Source organism: Urocitellus parryii, chromosome X (assembly GCF_045843805.1).
Source record: "Urocitellus parryii isolate mUroPar1 chromosome X, mUroPar1.hap1, whole genome shotgun sequence".
Lineage (NCBI taxonomy): Eukaryota > Metazoa > Chordata > Mammalia > Rodentia > Sciuridae > Urocitellus > Urocitellus parryii.
The window spans coordinates 127527040-127546442 of record NC_135547.1 but is presented as its reverse complement, the minus strand read 5'-3'; the positions used below and the strand labels follow the sequence as shown (position 1 = coordinate 127546442).

Here is a 19403-nt window from a genome sequence, read left to right as displayed (position 1 = left end):
GTTAGGAAACTCTTGGCTCTGGGAGGCATCTGTCACTGCTCCCAGCCCATAAATGAGGTGCTCGAGACCAAAGGCTCCCTGGGATCCCTCTCCCGGAACCTCATCCTGCACAGCACAGTTCCACTCTCCACACTTCAGCGGCTCACTCAGAAACAGTCTGCAAATATTCCATGGGAAGTTCCAAGGATCAATTCTTTGTCAGTTTTCAATTGCTTGTTGCGCTGAGTAGCGTGGTGGTGGTGGTGGTGATGATCTCGTGTCCTGCTCCGTGCTGCGCAGTAGGTGAGTGACCCCTCTGTGCAGTGGATCCACACAGTATACATCACCTACCCTTCAGTTACTCCGTTGGTTATCATCGGTTCAGTTGTGGTCCTGTTGGTATTCAAGTGACATGTGTTTTGCTTGATAATGGCCCTGGGAACGCCAGGTCAGTGATGCCAAGGAGAGGCTGGGGGACAAAACAGGGACTGATCGGTCAACCCTGACCCTGTGTGGCCATGCCGCAGGACATATAGGAAGAGGCACAGCATGGATGGGTCAGTCCCGTCTGTGCGTTCAGGTATGCACTGAGGTTCTTGGAACATGTGCTTCTGAACCTGTCAACACACGTGCATCGCCCGGATCTGAAGACCAGGCACGGCAAAGAGGTCCCCCTACCGCGGGCATTTCTGTTGTTGTGTTAAATTTCCTCTTTATTTAACCCAGACAGTTGAAATCAGCCGGTGCAGTGGCACGCACCTGTCATCCCAGCAGCTCGGGAGGCTGAGGCAGGAGGATCACGTGATCAAAGCCAGCCTCAGCCAAAGCGAGGCCCTCAGCAACTCAGTAAGACTCTGTCTCTAAATAAAATACAAAATAGGGCTGGAGATGAGGCTCAGGGGTCGAGTTCCTGGGTTCAATCCCTGGTACCCACCCAACCCAGCAAAAGGAATCAAAATCAGCATACTTAGTGAATATTCACAACAGCACAGTTCACAGCAGCTAAGTTGAGAGAGCAGCCGAGGTGTCCATCAGCAGACGATGGATAAAGGAAATGTGGTGCACATACACCAGGGAGCTTTACTCAGCCCTGAAGAAGAATGAGATCACGACACGTGCTGGTAAATGGAAGGAACCAGACAGCATCGTGCCAAGTGAAATAAGCCCGACTCAGAGAGTCACGAGGCTGATGCCTTCTCTCTTATGCAGAAGATTGAGAGGAAAAGGGAGTTAAAGACCAGGAGTTCCCAAGAAAATAGCTGGGACAACAGTCGGGTGGAGGTGGTGCATGAAGGGAGACAGGAGGGGCAGGACAGGGAGGGACCTGGGGACAAAACAGACTCAATGATGCCATGTGCATGTGTGGGTATCACACCCACTTCCACGGATGTCATGTACCAATTAACAAGTCTGTCCATAGATGGCTAACTCCGTTGCTCTGGGCCCAGGGAGCGGCGTGGTGGGAGAGCGTGGAGGAGGAGAGCAGCTCAGGACAAGGCAACAGGAAGCAGAGAGAGCTGTTGTGTAGACACAGGGTTCAGATCCCTGGTAGCCAGGTGGTGGGGGTGAAGTGCAAAAGGCGTAACAGGGCCCCAAATGTTTTTAAAAATCCCCGTGAGAGAGAATCTGTGTCCCTCCCTGTGTACGGTGTCGCAGAAGAGCCGTTCTCTTGACATGACGGCTCTCGTCCACCCTTTGTCCGCACAGGTAGTCCCTGCTAGCCTTCCACTAGTTTTTTCACGGTGGAGAAGATCACTGGAGCAATAATACCAGTGTCAAGTCACATGGTGAGGTGATAAAAAGACGGGCTGCGTTAGTGCCTTATGCTTTTATTAAACTTGTTAATTTGCTGTGTAGGATCTAATCCTGAGCTGTGCTCATAATCCAAACACACATCCCGGGCTGGGGTCGTGGCTCCCGGGTCGAGCGCTTGCCTGGCACGTGTGAGTCTCTGGGTTTGAGTCTCAGCCCTGCATATAAACAAATAAGTAAAATAAAGGTGCATCAACAACTCAAAAAAAAAAAAAAAAAAGAAATCCTAAGTGCCAAAACCTTCAGTGAGTCACCTACCTCATTTCAAAGAGAGAGAGTTAGGATCTGGGTGGACGGAGGTTCCTTGATATCCCTGGGAGATTGGTTTCAGGACGTTCTCAGTTGCCAAAGACCAGCACCTGGCGGAGTGGTCGCGGTTGACCTTGGTGATCTGCAGGTTCCATGTCCAAAGACTCAGCCAACCGCAGACAGAAAATGTCCTTTAAAAAACTGAGCTGCATTTTAACACGTACACACTTTTCTCTCTCGTCACAGTTTCCTGAACAACGCAGTAGAACAGCTGCTTGCATAGTATTTACGTTGTATTGATAACATCAGTCCAGTGCTGGTTTGGAGTTTGTAGGAGGTTTTGCACGTGGAATCCTTTGCCGATTTACGTAAGGGACTTGCGCTTCCACTCATTTTGGTATCCATGGGTGTCCTGGAGGTCCACGTCCTTTGTGCTGGGTGCCAAGCGACTGTATTTTGTTTTTGCAAAATGATTGCTTTCCCAAATATCCATCCCTGTTGATTGGAATCACACTATTAACACTTGGCTGTATTTTCTGCCTGTCTTCCGCACGCCAGCCCTTTACGCGTTTTCTCCGTTACCTTTACAGCTGTGCTGAGTGGTCCCAGATGCACGGGCGGGCCTGCTGGGCTCAGCTCTCCCGGGCCCAGAGCCTGCACCCAGCCTGCTTTCCCGGTGGTCCCCCAGCATGAAGAGTGAAGCAGGGCGCTCTTTCTGTGTCAGCACTGTGTCGTTGGCTACCGCGCGTCTCACGCCGCCCCAGCTCTTTCTCTGCATTTATAATCGGTGTTCATTTGCATAGTGATGATTTTACTGAAAAGGGGTCAGCGTTCTTCATGAACGTGATGGGTGAGTTTGTGTCTATGTAGGTTTTAGAGAGCTTGTCTAGGTCTTGGGAAAACAATGGAAGCAGGCCCGCCAGTTAATGAAAGGGCAGCCTTCCCCACTGATGAGCGATGACACCACTCTTTCTGGTGACCCCTTCCTGGACGCCGTGTCATGAAGCGGGTTATTGTGAAGTGGACGTGCTTTCCCCTAGGCGCAGTGCGACGAAAGGCGATCTCGTTACTGACCAAGGTCCCAAGTGGAAATCAATCATGTCTTCACGCCTCTCTGCTCACTCGTTAAATAACCTTCGTGGAGCGTCCAGTGCAGGAGAAGGACCAGGCCAGCCCGAGAGGTACCCGGAGGCGGGGGACCTGGGAGCCCCGGTCTGTGTCTCGATCTTCACCTACTAGGTGGTCGGTCGCGTTTTCCTCTCCTTTAAGCCCTGCTCCTTCCTCAGGGCCTAGGTCAGCCGGTGCCCTGGGAAGGCCTTCAGCCACCTTGTCCGTCTCTGCCACACTGTGGCCTTTGGTGCTGTGCCCGTCCTTGCAGGGGTGCGGGCCAGGTCTTGGTTCAGGGTCCATGTGGAGCAGGGACTGTGTCCCGTCCTTCTTGTGTGTGTGTGAGCATCTTCAGTCAGCAGGAGCACATGAGTCCTGTGTCTCACAGGCAGGAATCTGCAGACGGCAGGATTCTGATGCCCGACCCGCAGGAGCAGGAACAGTATGCGGTTCCACCGAGTGAGACTTTAGAAGCTGGGCGGCTCAGGCCCCAGCGCGTGCTCTGAGTTTCTGTCTCGTCTGTTTTTCTCCTTGCTGGTATTCTGTAGGCAGGACGTCCCCCAGAGGCGGCGAGTGGCCCTGCATCTTCTTAGCTGATCAGTGGAAAGTGCTTTTGTCCCCGTTGACCTCCAGAGCTCGGAAAAAGACTCTTGTTAGCTTTGGGTTGCTGTCACCGAACACCCAGGGGGTCCGTCTAAGAGAGCTGTGTCCTGGCTCAGAGGCTTGGGGCTCTCAGTTGCTGCTTGGTGGGACCCCCTGCTTTGGGGCCCTTGGCGGGGCACTGCATCATGGCGGAGCGGGCCTGGTAGAGCAAGCTGCTCACTCAGGTGGTCGGGAAGCAGGGGGGAACGAGCAGGGGTTGCCGTTCCAACATCTCCTGGGGGCCACCCCACAGGGCGGGCGACTCCACCCAGGCCTGCCTCTCCAAGGCTCCCCCCCTTGGTACACCCAGGGCTGTGTACCTGGTCTGCAGCACCTGGGGCTTTGGGGCCACTCAGGTAAAGCACAGTACTCTGCTGGTGTTATCACACGCCCGTCCTTGGCACCATCCGTGTGACAGCACATCGTGACACGGTGGTGACTGGAGCCCGTGGTGGGTGCACGTGGGCCCAGCAGACGGGGGTGGATTTGAACAGCGGCATTGCCAGGTCCAGCCCAGGAAGGGCGAGGCTGCGCAGGGAGAGGTCCAGCCTCCCGAATCCACACCTGCACCGTGGACTTGACCAGCTGAGTTCAGTGAAAGCCGACCCACAGCTGTCCTCCCCGAAAACCAGGCCCATGTGCCCTGGCCCTCTTGATAGCAAAGTGCATTCCACACGTGCTCTGATCCAGACACACGGGAACACGGCGGGGGTGTGTGGTGCGTGGGAGGCGAGTGCACATTAGGCATGTTGAGACGCACAGCCCGTGGTCCCTGGCACACATGCTGCGGGGTTTGTGTTTTTTGGCTTGTGGGATTTTTGTGGGCCGTGCTGGGTGTGAGAAGAGGTGCCAGACGCATTCACCCAGTCTGTGAGCGGAAGGCGTTGCTCCTTCCTCTGTGTACATCTCCCTGCAGGAAGCTGTGGACCTTAGACTCTTCCTGAGGACCCCATCTCACACCTAGGGCCAAAGAAGTCGATATTAAGTAAACGTGTTGGACAGCAGGGCCAAGAATGATGATTCTCTTCTGCCAGAAAGTGTGTCTTAGAGGAGGAGGGAACCCCAAAGTTCTCCATCATCTCTCTCCTGAAGGCATCCCATCTGCAGGCATTTTGAAAAGGAACATAGTGTTTAATGGACGTCCACTCGGGTATCTCAGGACTTTTGTTTTAAGATGGAAGTAAACGTATTGTTTGCAGAAACTTCCGAAAGATCTCCATACATCAGACCTCTGTAATGGAAGTCCCAGTGGTTTCCGCGGGTCCCAGGCTGACATGTAAAAGATGGCGGTAACTCCCGGACCTCCCGGACCTCTCATCCTGCCTTGAGTTCTCAGAAAGCTCCTGGTCAGCTAGGGGGCTGTTAGAGTAGGATGGTGCTGGGGACAGTAGTTTTTGAACTATGGATCTGATTTTTTTTTTTTTCCCTGGGGTTAAAATATTTCCTAGTCTTGATACAATTTAAAATAACGGAAACCCAGATTTTGCTGTCTGGGAATGAAAGAGGGCAGGTCAAACTCGCTCAGGCTGCATTTATGACGCGAGGCACCTGTCTCCAGGTATTCCTGCCTCATATTAGCTCTGCATTCCCGAATTCCCAGATGGGAGGCAGGCGGAGCCATGGAGGTGATTAGTTTAAGCACCAACCTTTTATCCCAGTGTGTTTTTCTCTGTCCTCACCTTGAGCGTGTGTGAGCACGTTCTTAGCACGCTGTAGAAGTGCCCTATGAAGGAGGTGACCTTCGAGTAGCTGCATTGAAAACTCACTTCTTTCTTAGCAACTCTCAAAGCCAAACACACCCTGAGTGGACTGCAACTCACCATCTTTCCAAAAGCTCTTTGTCTTCTCGAAGTTGAGTATTTCTGTGTTCACATCTCTATACTCCAGAAATCAGAAAATTTGCTTGTCACCACAGCGACCCCGTTTTTATAGTTTTATCATAGGAAAAAAAAAAAAAGTCAGGTTCTGTAAGGGATGAAAATGCTCGCCGGATAATAACCGTTGAAAGGGAACCACGCTTCGTCCCACCGTCCTGCACACACAGGCAGACGTTCTTGTTGCTAGTGTTAGAAAAGAAGCTAAGGCAGCATTTTCCTTCACTGTTGAGAGAACAGTACTTCTGACATGGTGGAGGAGCACCTGCCTTCAGTGGCCCTGTTTTACCCAACGGCCACCCAAGGGGGGTTTCCATGGCTGTTGACTTGATCGCCGTCATCCTGGGCCGTCTCCATACATTGCCGCTCCCCCTAGCCTGCGGCCCCTGTCTCCCGTTTTCCATTCTGTACTAGAATGGCCAGTCGTTGTGCTGTCTTATGTGCAATATCCAACCTCTCTGTGTGCACTTTTATTTGCTTCGTATTTTATGTTGTTGAAAGAGATAAACCGTCGCCCTTCTGTTTGTGTGGATTCAACATCGCATGACATTGACTGTGTGCCGCTTCTCACCAACTGTTTTCGCCAGCTTTTTCGCTGCTGTGTCTAAAAGATCTGACCACAACAACTCGAGGAAGAAAAGTTTATTTGGGGGGCTCAGGGTTTCAGAGGTCTCAATCCACAGGCTCCGTTCCTGGGGACTCAAGGTGAGGCCACCATGGCGGACGACTGTGGCAGAGGGAAGCAGCTCCCACGATGATCAGGAAGCAGAGAGAGGTCTCCACTTGCCAGATACAAATACAGACCCCAAAGCCGCGACCCCAGGGCCCACCTCCTGCAGCGACACCCCACCCCTTCAGTGTGAAGCTGGTTTTAAGGACAAGTTTCAGAGCATTGAGCTGGGACGTGGGGTCAGCCGAGGAGCCGTGGGCTGTGCAGGCCACACAGGGATGTGCACGTGGCTCTCACCAGACAGCAAGGGTGCCGCGCAGAGGGAGCCGGGTGGCCTTCAGTCACCTCTTGATCCAACCCCCTTGATCCAACATGGAGACGAAGAGGAACTTCCTCTGTGTTTCCGCTGTGTCCCTCCGTTCACCTCAAGTGTCTGAGCGGGAAAGGGTAGACGAGGCTTCCTTGCTCCTGTTGTTCCCTGGGAGCACGGGTGACGTCCCTTACCACAGGTGTCTCAGGGACGCTTGAAGCAGAGTGTTTCAGATCTCAGACTTTTTGGAAGTTTGGGGAAGGTTTGCACGTTCACAGTGAGATCTATGATAAGGAGACCTAGTGTGTGCCCTTACCTGATGCATCCTGTTCTTCTGCCACCTGATTGACCATTTGACAGAGATGGCGAGCGCTGTGTGTTGTGATGAAAGCTAACGGTCATGCCCAGCCTCCATGAGCACAGCTGGGCGCCAGCCTCTTTCCTACCATGTTACGTTCATCACCCGGCTTCACGGTGGACAGCCAGGGTAGGTAAGAGCCCAGCCTCAGGAGTGCCCAGGTGCCTTCCCGGGTGGGCTGGGCTTGCAGGTGCAGAGCCAGGAAGGCATGCAGTGCAGGCAGAGCTCAGAGCTGCCCTCTGAACCTTGGCACTAGCAGGCAGCAAACACAAGCTGGTCCCACTACGTGCTCTGTGGAGAAACTGTCATTGATGTCATCGTGGCCCGTGCCTTCCCTCACGTTATCCAGTGAGTGTTCTCAAAGAATCGAGAAAACTTTTGCTCCTTGCTTTTTTTCCCCCCCCAAGCAACTCAGTTATGATGATACTAGCAATTACGGGCGGCAGGGTCTCAGCAGTGTTTGCCCTCAGTTAATGAGTGGCTTTGGGAAGAGTGGTAGTGTGTCCTCCAAGATGACGTGCATAATCCCACCAACATCGACCCCAGGTGCCTCTGACCTGTGTCTGTTCTCAAGATGTTCCTCCCCTGGGGGCGGGGGCTGTCTCCACTCTGCCCCCTGCCGGCCGATGAGTCAGCCGCGGCAAGTCACTGACCCGGAGCTGATCCCCAGGATTGGAAGAGGGTCTCGGGGCCAGGTGGGCCTAGTCCTTCCACAAAGCTGCGGCCCCAGCATTTTACCACCCTCCAGATCGGCTCCACAGAAGGGTAACCGAGCAGTTTTGTGCACACTTCATGTGAGGGCTGCTTTGCCTTGGGTGGGTCAGAGTGTCAGTATGAGATGAGTAGGTGGCCAGGAGACAATCCAACCTGCACCAGGGCCGGCCGCCGCCTCCCTCTTGCCGCTCACGACCGACCGTTATCTTGACTCTTGAAATCAGATACTTACGGATTTCAAAGAGAGATGCGTTCGGTTCTGCTGTGATGAAAATCCGGTGGTCACGGACGAGAGCTGCTTGTTCAGTGTTTTTAATTTTCATTTTTATTTACCATGTTCGGTGGATCACCCGATATCAGTTATTCTGTTCAGTGCATTTTGAAAATTTTTATTGAAGAAAATAAGATTAGGAAAGAGCATAAAAGTCATGAATGCTCATTATCTGGCATCCGTGTTGTACAGTAATTAGCCTCAGTGCCTGTTGGTTGGCTCCCAAGTCAGAGCTCCTGCAGCGGGAAGCTGCAGTCAAGAATGTAGGTGCCTCTGTGTGCAGTACGTCAGAAGACACTCCACGGTCGTGAATATCCAAAAGGAACAAACAAAAATAAAATACAAATGAATCCTTATGAAAAAGAATTTATGAAAAGAACATAGGTGCCACAGCTGTATTTGTACACGTGAAAACACACACACACACTCACACACACTCAAGGGGGGGCGTGTACTTTATGAAAACAAGTGTAAGTTCTTTCTGTTCCTGTTGGAGTTTAAGTTGAGTTTTAAGAAGTGAAATATTTCCCTCAATTTTCAAAGACGTGGGTTCATCAGAGAAATCTTAAAGGACACAAAACTAGCCCTGGAAACGACAGCGATGAGGCGTCTCCACGCACACAGGAAGCGTATTTTGTAATTTACATCGTGGAAATCCCTTTCCCAGATTTTGCCCTGAAGCCTTCCGTCCGATGTTGCCGAAAGAAGATACGATCTAACCAGAGAAGCACCAGTAATCGAAGCCATTAGATGGTCAGCGATCTCATGCCGTTAATTACACGCAGTGGATTTTGCTTCCAGGCACCTTATCTATAACCCAGATTTATGGGCATCATTTCAGGAGATAATTGTGAACGAAAAGGGGCCAGTGATCGTATGAGATATTCTTGTGTGAGTATTTACGATGTTTTTCACCTCCCAAATGATTTCTCACCTCCTGCTAACAACCGGCAGAGTTGGAATTGGTGTCTCCGTAAATCATGACGTTCCAGGAGCCTTTGGGCTGGCGATATTAATTGTCGGAACGACATGGCTGCAATAAAGCGATGTGTTTTCAAACACCCTGTCAGAACTTTCAGGCAGGTGGTTTTCGGGCCAAGAGCTTCAGTTTCGGCTCCCTGATCCGAGGAGGTGGGTGTTGGGTGGTATTTTTCACAGTGATGCATGACCCTGGGGGCCGTAGTCCAGGGAGGGCGGTAGATGATGACCAGCCCCTCAGTCGGGGTGTGTGAGTCTCCTGTGGACGGTGGACCAGGGCCACGAGAGACCCCACCAGCCAGTCCCTGGGGTCAGGTTCCAGGTAGAGACCATGGGACTGTGGGCTGAAGAGTGGCCCCGGGAATGCCAGTGTGGACGGCGGGGAAGAGCTGACCAGGCACATTCATTGGGACCGTATCACAGTCCCAGGAGAAGGGCAGGCTCCTTGGGAATCGGCTCGTGGGTTTAAAGGTGTGTTTGGTGGAATATCTTACAGAGAGGCGAGTGCGACCACCTCACGTCCTTGGGGTCTTTCTGTCTAGATGAGGGTGAACGTGGCAGGTCAAGGACCTTTGCACATCCCAAGGGTTTGGCCTAGAGGCTGGCATGCAGCAGGTGCTCAGTGAGTACTTATGGGTCACTGTCTAGGCTCTGACGGAAGGATGGATGCGCCACTGGGAGATTCTAGTTCAGGTGGTCTGAGTGCCGAGACCAGCTGGTCCATGCCGCTTGCTGATTGAGGACCTGGCACCCAGAACCCTTTGGCCGCAAGAGGCCGTGTGAGCCAGAGCAGGTGGGAATAGGATCACTGACAGCCCAAGAGTGTCTTGGACCTTCAAGGGCAGTGCTTTGTCAGAAGCCGAACAAACACTCGTAGAGTTCAGGATTCACGTACAGTGATTTAAATCAGCTCACTATCCGTGTGTATATACATGTGTGTGTTTAGTTCAGTTTAAAATACCCCATTAGCATTCGTTTTGATCCTTTTACACACACTCGCACCACAAGTTTCATTGGCCTGGCTTGAGGTGGATGAGCATTTGTTCTCCCTGGTACATGCAGAACGTTGGTTTAAAATTCAGGTCCTACTGCCTATGGCTGTGTGCCTTAGGAGACTTACTCACCCTCTCTGTGCCTCACGTTCGTAATCTCTACATGGTGGGTGATGATTCCAGCCAAATTACAGAAAGTCCATAAGGCTAAACAAGTTAACAGGTATGAGAAGCTTGAGATACGGTTTGTCTTTTATTTAAATGTATTTTTTGCTGGGGATCTAGCTCAGTTGGTGGAGTGCTTGCTTCGCATGCACAAGGCCCTGGGTTCAATCCCCAGCACCACCACAAAAAAAAAAAAAAAAAAATTGTTTTTTAGTTGTTGATGGACCTTTATTTTATTCATTTATTTATATATGGTGCTGAGACTCGAACCCAGTGCCTCACACATGCCAGGCAAGTGCCCCACCACTGAGCCACCATCCCAGGTCTGTTTTAATTATCATTATTATCGAAACTGTGACGAGATGAGTGTTAAGAACCGAGCAGTGGATCAGACTTACATTTCGGTGGACTATTCAGCATGAAGCTCTTTGATTATTTTTAGAATATTCAACATGGACGGATATGAGTGACCACAACGAGGACAAAGTGAAATGGCTAAGGTGGAAAGGCAGTAACTGAGACCCCTTTTCTTTCTGTACATAAAACAGAGGCCCTCAAGAACGCCAGTTCCTTGGGACTGAATACGTTTTAGAATTCTGATGCATTTTTCGTGCACTTTACACATCTGGCAATATTAAAAGATCCATTTCTCTGAGCCGATGTGGCATGGCAGAGTCAGTTTGCACAACCAAGCTGGCGTGAGAGGAGCATGGTCTGTGATCACTGTCTGTTCCAAAGCTTATGTCATCGGCCTCTGACGGAAAGACCGACAAGCCAGCAGGTCTCATAGCTCAACAGGAGTTTCCAAGTAAGTGAACTCGTGGGAAATGATGAGGTGACGCAGTCCGCGATGGGTAGGCCACGGGAGATGCTAGTTCTGCTCTACATCCACGTGTCTGAGCGTGAAGTGGGCCTGTTGCATGCTGTGGCTTTGCGCGTGATACCTGTGAAGGGGAGTGGAGAGGAGGGGGAGTGGGTAGGAAGAGCCTCAGATCTGTCAGCCCTTTCGTGTAGCTGGCGTCTGGTCCAGTGGCAGACATGCCAGGGATCGCCAGAGTTGACCATGGCTGTGTCTGGGGGGTGTCCGTGTTCACCAAGGGTCTTATTTTAACGCTCTTCCTGTGGGGTTATTTTATTTGAGAGGGCATGGGAGGAAGGGAAAGGTTAGTTCAGAGGATTTTCTTACAATTCGGCTGGTGTATTAAAAGGGCTGTGTGTCCCGCACAGAAAGTGACTTAGTGCCTTTGGGCGGCTATTGGAAACGCTGTTAACTGGTACCTTGTCACAGCAGAAACTTCTCATAGGACTGGGAGCTGGCGTACTGGGGGTTCAAGGTGCAGGAGGGGCCGACTCGGGGTCTGCTGAGACTGCTTCCCGGCTCATAGGGAGCCCCTTCTCCTGGGTCCTCACATGGGGGAAGGGCATGGGGCTCTCTGGGTCTTTTTATAAGGACACCCCATTTGTGAGGTGCCATTCTCATGACCCGATCAGCTCCAAAGGCCACACCTCCTAATACCATCACTTTGGGGCTCACGTTTCAACATAGCGTGTTTTGGGGGAGATGGACTGTAGTGAGTGGGGGTTATTATGCTGGTTGTGATCATAGTGATTATGGTAGTGGAAGGAGGGGGAAGAGATGGAGGAAGAGCCACAGTGGTGCTGAGAGGTGGTGGTGTAGTGGATATTCACTGGGCAGCTATTAACGTTACCCCAGTTTTAGAGGGTGATGTTTTGGGAGTTGACGTGACTCGTCTGTGGAGTTGATAAACGCCCGCCGTGAAGGTCAGACCCAGTTAGCAGGAGGGCCCGCACCTGCTCTCCCCTGCCACCGTTCAGACTCAGGACAAGGGCGCAGGGCTACTTCTGCTTTTTGATTAACTTCAAATGATGCGTCGAATCTTTCTAAGCCACAGTCTCCTCTCCTAGGAAGAGTTGACAGTGGCATCCAGCGAAGCTCAGTTATAGGGTTGATGTGGGAATGAACAATAAAAACCAAGGGCGACGTTGTTTATAAAATGCTGCAAGCGCATGTGTTCACTCTTGGTCCCAGGGTGTCACAGTTGGGAAATGGTGGGACTTCAGGAGGAGTGGCCTAGTGGGGGGTCTTTAGATCATTGGGGATGTGCCCTTGAAGGGGATTGTGGGACCCCAGTCTCTTCTTCTTTCATTCTTTCCATTCCCTGGCCATGGGGTGTTTATCTTTTTGTCTGGGAGGCGTCCCCCCATGATCTCCTGCCTCACTGCAGGCCTGAATACACAACCAGCCGTGGATGGGAACCCCTGAACCTGTGAGCCCACAGTGAACGTTTTCTGCTTGCAAATTGATCATCTCAGGCGTCTGTTGCCGTAACAAAGCCGATGAACCTCAGGCGGGTTGTTCAGCATGAGCCAGTCAGAAACGAAGGTCTCAAGAAACAGAGACGTGCGTTCAGATCCACCAGAGTAAACCCAGCACAGCAAAAGTCCATGCCACCCAGCACCCATAAGTGGCCTTGCCTGCAGGTGGAACCCAGGGTCTGCGTCACCACCGGAAAGTCCAGCTCCGAGCCTTGCAGGAGCCTGGAGTGTTGGCTGGTCTGGCTCAGAGCTGTCGAGGCGGAACCTCAGAGGTTGGCCCTGGAGGGTGGAGGGGGTACTAGAAGTCTCCGAGAGCCTTTGCAGACCGCACCGAGACCCTCTGGTTCTCAGAACTGCGGCACCCTAGGATGATGGGGACTCTTATGGCCATGGAGCGGCTTCTCAAACACAGGGGAAGCTAGTTATTTGCTAAAGGACTCCTGTGCTCTTAGGGTTACCTGCTTTAAAAAAGGAAGGTCCACACATTTCCCTGGACACTGAGGAAATGGGACGCCTGAAACAGATGTGGAGTGCCCTTCAGGTGTCCCCGATCCTTGCAGGTCCTGCTGGAGCCTGTCTTCTGTCTCCGCACGGCTCCGTGTGATCCGGAGCACGTGGTGCTGGATGATTTGTCGGCACGTCTGTCCTGTTGCTAGGCTGAGAGCCGAAAGCAGGGCAGACCTAGATTTGCCTGTTCTTCACTTAGCAAAGGAGTGAACACACCCTGCATATACTGGAGCCCTGGTTGAATTCATGACCGTCCACAGAATTGGAAGCCTCGCGACCGTCTGATCCACATCCCAAGGGGCTCATGTCTGGTCAGCGGGCTTTAGCGTCTGGGCCAACACCTGAACGGGTCAGCGCTGTTCCCTTCCTGGCTGGAGAGGATCAGCCCCTGCTGTGCCATTTCTGAGCCGTGCATCAACAGTGTGGTAGAGGGAGAGGGACCCAGAAGGAAAACAGAGCATAGCGGTGGACGGGGGCAGGAGGACGCTTTTCTTGCACTACCCAGCAGCCTCTGCTCTCCGAGTGTGTGTTGCAGAGAGTCTAAACCACCTGGCTGAGTTCCATGGTGCCTATCCATAAAATGCCAGATGGCCCCGAGACACCCGGTTGGCGTATTCATCAAGAGCCATGTCAGGTACACAGCAGCGCAGGGCTCAGATTGATAAAGTTATGCAATTATCGTGGGAGTAGGGAAGTTTTATAACCACCCCGGTCCCCGCGCCTTCACAATTTGTAATGTTTACGGACGGCTTTGGGGATCTTTCTCCAAGGATAAATCAATCCCTTTAATCTTGTTACCGTCTATACATCACGGAGGTGTTTTGCTCGGGCTTTTGCTGGTTTACAAGATGATTGGAACTCGTCCTTTTGGAAGCCAAACCAGCATAGGACAGAGAAGTCAGCCAGGAGCCCCCGCGGGTCCCCGGGAGCCCCCCAGACAGGCCGCTCTCCAGCCCCCAGCCCACCAACATTTTTTTTTTTTTAAATTTTTATTTTTTAGACCAATGGGGACTGCGTTGCTCCCAACAACAGAATGTTGGAGAGGTATTTGTTACGGCAACAGAGAGCTCACTTTCAGGGGCCTGTTGTTCCAGAAAGACCCAATTAGGAATGCAGATCTCAAAAACTGGGCCGTGGAGCTAGTCCCGGGGGTGGCTCTGTCTTTGTCCGGTTTTCATTTTCAGGACAGGTATTTCTCAGATGACAAAGAAAAGCATACATCGTGGCTTTTGCACAGGCAATGGAATCGCACTTGGCAGGAAGACGTTTTCCCTTCCCTCCAGCGGACCCTGTGTAGCCGCGACAGGATCAAGTGCAGGTTTGAAAAGGACGAGGCCATCAGCACGTTGTTCAGTCGGTTTGCGCAGGTGTGCCCCTTACAACTTCCCGCGGCGGAGGTGATGGTGCCAGCCTGTGCCCTTTGTGCAGTGCGGAGGTCAGAGTCGGCATTGCTGTGCAGTCCCAAGGGAGTGCCACACTCAGAAATCCATAGGTAGTTCCAGACTCGGGATATTCGGCAGAGAGGTGACGTCCTCGGAAACCTAGCTGTCAGTGAGTGGCCAGGGCACTTGTGTCCGCTGTGCTGATCTCAGGACCATCGCCAGCGTTCTTTCCTGCCTCTGCGTGGGGCGGGGTTGCAGTCTGTCTCAAATCGAAGATGTCCCAGGTGAAAATCCTAAAAGCAGATCACCTGCGGAACCTCCCGGCGTAGCAGCGCAGCCCACCTGGAGTGCCTGGGTCTCCCTTAGTGACCGCGTCGTGGCCGCCTGGGGGCAGAGGAGGGTACCACCTGTAGCTGGAATCGTGGGCCGGCTCCGTGGGCCGGCTTGCTGTGCTTGCTGCAGGATTCCAGACAGCTCGACACGTGCGCTGCAGTGTGTGGTGACGCTCTCAGGCTCTTGGTTTAACCGTCTGTGCAAATGGACAGGAATTGACATCCCTGCCTCTTGAGATCAGAGCGTGTAAGATGTCACTCGTGCCCACCCTGCACACGTGGTGGCAGCTGCCGTGTGGGGTGGGCTCTGACTCTTGCTGCCCTTGTCTGGGCACAAAACCTGCCTGCTCTCACGTCTCATGGAGCCCCGTCCTAAGCAGAGCACAGCGCCGTAGCTGTAATCACAGGCCCTGTCTCTCCCCCCTGCCCAGATGTTTATGTGACAGCTGCACAGAATCTCCACAGCCGAAAAGGGTGATTGCATTTTGATAAAAAACAACTGATGAATTCGTTTTCTTTATTTTTTATTTTTGGAAACAGGGATTGAACCCAGGGCTGTTTAACCCATGAATCACATCCTCAGCCATTTTTTTTTTATATTTTATTTAGAGACAGGGTCTCACTGAGTTGCTCAGGGACTTGCTTTTGCTGAGGCTGGCTTTGAACTTGTGCCTCCGGAGCCGCTGGGAGGACAGACATGAACCGCCAAGCCGGCTTCTCCCTTGAGTTCCTTAATGTTGGGGTCACGTATCACTCCTCTCTCCGTCTCCAGGCTGTCTTGCCACCTCTGGGTGGCAGCTGGCAGCACCCTGTACCCACTTGTCAAGCGTCCCATGCCGTCTTGTGCCTCCCTACCCTTGCACAGGCTGCCACTGAGCATGCCCTCCTCCGTCTTCTCTCTTCCCTGTTGGCCTGGAATGTCCCAGCTTGTCCTTGGACCAGCCAAGGGCTCTTCCTTCAGGTTGACGTCTCAGGATGTGCACTTGCTGGGTGAGGGAGAAGCGGTGTTTTCTCCTTCCTGCCCTGGACAGCCTGCTGGTTCATCCCTGGGCGTCTGAATAAGCCTGATGCCGATGCACATCCAGCTCATCGACGGGATGCACCCACCAAGACCCTGGGTCGTCTTGCATCCTGGTACCGTGTCCCTTGTACATCTCAGGCAGGAAGCAGTCCCTGGAATCACTCCCAGTAGCCCACAGACTGGGGACGTGGCCACGTATGTAGTCAGCCCTCGGCTCACTTGGATGGAAAAGTGGTGACGCTCCTTCAGGAGCAATAAGCACAGGCGTCTGCATGGATCATGTTTTATTTCAAGTGTTGGATCCTTGTTTCTACAAAAGCCTTCCTGTTTCAGGAGCTTTCGATGTCTGGTAAATGAGTCCGTGGCTTTCACCACCCAAGTGTAACAGAGGGCAAGTAACGTTCCTTAGGCCGTGTCCGGTCGCCGCTCACCAGGAGGGGGACGTCCTGTGAGCAGCAAGGGCTATCATGGTGCAGCGCTGCGCGGGATCTGGCCTGGGCGGTTGGGGAGTGCAGGGGTTCAGTGGAAACGCAAGGCTGGCTTTTGGCAGCTGAAGTTGGCCTCTTGGCGTTGTCTTCAGTCAGAGCTGTGACACAGTCATGTCCCCTAGAGTACAGTTCCTTCATCTGTGAAACGTGACGTCTCATTTCACCATTTTACGAGATCACTGGAAGACACTTTAGGAATATAAGGTCGAAAAGAATCATAAAGGGGCCAGGCGCGGTGGCACACACCTGTCATCCCTGAGGCTCGGGAGGCTGAGGCCGGAGGATCTCAAGATCAAAGCCAGCCTCAGCACCTTAGTGAGGCCCTAAGCAACCCAGCGAGGCCCTAAGCTCTAAATAACAAAGGGATGGGGATGGGGCTCAGTGTCCAGCACCCCTGGGTTCAGTCCCGGGTACCAATCCAACAAACCATAAAGGCGTGACATTATTGGGCACCTAAACGTATTTCACTGCACTTTACACACACACCCACACACGCACACCCACGTGTATGTGTGTATGCATGGACACTTTAATATATATGTGTGTGTGTGTGTATATATATCTGATTATTGTCACTCTGACCTTCTTTTTCATTTTCATCTACTCTTCCTCTTTCCACCCCCTCCTCCCTGTCATCTCCTCTTTCTTTCTCCTCCTCCTGTTCCTGCTCCCCTTACTTTCCCTCCTCCTTTCTCCCTCTTCCCCCTTCTTTAGCTCCTCCTCCTGTTCCTGCTGGTTCTCCTCCTCCTCCTCCTCCTCCCCCTCCCTCCTCATCTTCCACCTCCTCTTTCTCTCACCTCCTCATCCTCCTCTCTCCCTCATCCTCCTCCTCCCCCTCCCTCCTCATCTTCCACCTCCTCCTCCTCTCTCCCTCCTCCTCCTCCTCCCCCTCTCTTCCTCCTCCCCCATCCTCCTCCCTCCTCCCTCCTCCTCCCTCCTCCTCCTCCTCCTCCCTCCTCCCTCCTCCTCCTCCCTCCTCCCTCCTCCCCCCCTCCTCCTCCTCCCTCTTCATCCTCCTCCTCCTCCTCCTCCCTCCTCATCCTCCTTCCCCCTCCTCCCCCTCCTCCTCCTCCTCCCCCCTCCTCCTTCCCCCTCCTCCCCCCTCCTCCCTCTTCCTCCTCCTCCCCCTCCTCCTCCTCCTCCCTCCTCCTCTTCCCTCCTCCTCCCACTTCCCGTCATTTTGTACAGTGCACGATTCTAACAGCCTGTGTTCACCTGCGTATGTGATCTATCTTTCACAGCTCATTAAGGTGCTTCCAACAGGAGACAACTTTAGGAACTTCTGTGTGTGTGTGTGTGTGTGTGTGTGTGTGTGTGTGTGTGTCCATCCTAAAAACAAAGTGAGAGGGGAAGGACACTGAGGGGCAGTGCTCGGCCCCGACCTGGTCCTCAGCTCTGCAGAGTGACCCTTTGGAGGCTCTGCACGGCCAGCTTCCTTCCACAGGGACTGCAGCGCCAGCCAGCCGTGGGACGGGTTCCCTCCTGTGCCCCAAGAAGCCCCCGAGCCTGTGCAGAGGCTTCAGCTCTTGCCTTGCTGAGCTTCCCCAGGAGAGCTCCTCAGAGAGAGTACTTGGGCTCCTGGTGGAAGAAAACCCAAACAGCTCAGTCTCCGTGGGTGGGTGCAGACCTCCAGGAAATCTGCTCATGTAACTTGCAGCGGGGTGCCACCTGCTGTCCTCCACACGGGGCTGGGACCCTTGGCGGCTGGTTTGTCCCGGCAGCTCATGTGACCACCTAGGCAGCAGCAGCCGCAGCAGCACCCTGCAGGGCAAGGGCTCCTGGCCGTGGCCTCTGATTCGCCTCTTTCCCTCTGATGCCTTTGTTTTATTTTGCACTGAGAAGACCCTGCAGTATTCCTCCATCTTCAGGAAAGCACCTCTCTTTCATTTCCTTCAAGGTAACAGATCAAGGTGGTGATTCTTGATACCGAGCGCTGTTTCCGCGGGGCCTGTTTGTTACTGCACCCGCTGCTGCTTCCTAGTGGCTCTCACTCGTGCCCCTCTGAACGCTGCCCGGCCATGTTTCTAGCTTTGTTTCCTGCAGATGTTTTTCTGCTTTTTCCCCTTTTGCCTGACTCCCCTGACACAGGCGTGTCCCATGATACTTTCACAAGCACCTCGTTGTGTTTCCATGACACTCCATAAACCACGGTGCGAGTCGCACTGAGCAATCATGAGATGACGTTTCCAGGTCGGCTTGCTGCATCTTGGGGCGTGCGTCCACCTGGGAATTCTGGGGAGTGTCCATCCACCCTGATCAGGTTGGTGGACGTCCCATCCTCGGTTTTCACTTGTTTTCTTGAGCACTCCCCAAACTTAAAAAACAACAACAAAACAACAAAGCAGTTATGAGTGACCTAGTTCATTCTCGTTTTTCTCTTATAAAGACTCCGTCTCGTCTGTCTGATAAAACATACTGTCTCTTAAGAGTTTCCTATATGTAGGTCTTTCTTAACATTTGTTTTGCAAATAAAACCTGTAAACTTTTGAAGATGTTCAGTTAGAAAACAAAGCCTGTCATTTAGCAGAAAACACGTGGAAAGGGGAGTGCTTAAATACTGCTGTTGAGCTCCTTAGCTGCAGAGAGCTGTGGTTCTGGGTTTTACCCGTTCACGGGTGACACGTTCTTCTCTGACTGCTAACTTTGCTCATCTAATCCTGACCTAAGGGCAGTTGATAAAGGGCACAACTTTGAGAAACCATTTGATTCCCAGCCAGAAGGTGGGAAATATACACAGACACAAAGCACGTGCGTGTAAATGTGCACATACATGTTCTCGCACATATAGTCATACTCACATGCATATCCATATACACGTAGGTATATGCAAATGCCCACGTCTACACATATGCACGGACATACCTCTGTGTATTCTTATGTATACAGACATATGTTCATACACAGACACGTGTACACGCATGCACATATTTACACACATTCACATGTGTGTGCATACAAGTGAACACATGCACATGTGCACACCTGGACACATCTATATACATGTGCATTCATTCACAAGCATGCATGCCTACCTGTGTGTACATGTATTTATACGTACAGACACGCATGCTTGTGCATACAGACCCACAGACACACGTGCCTCTGCACACTTGCGTATCACAGGTGTGTATCTAGGGTGGTGGGGCGTGGCTAGGCATACAGACCCACAGACACACGTGCCTCTGCACACTTGCGTATCACAGGTATGTATCTAG

The 19403-nt window shown here is 52.5% G+C and overlaps 1 long non-coding RNA gene across 1 annotated transcript in view; it reads left to right on the top strand.

Annotated features, from left to right (window-relative positions):
• LOC113198423 (uncharacterized) overlaps window positions 1-19403 on the top strand; it is a 36770-nt gene that overhangs the window by 2308 nt on the left and 15059 nt on the right. The gene's annotated exons all lie outside the window — the stretch shown is intronic.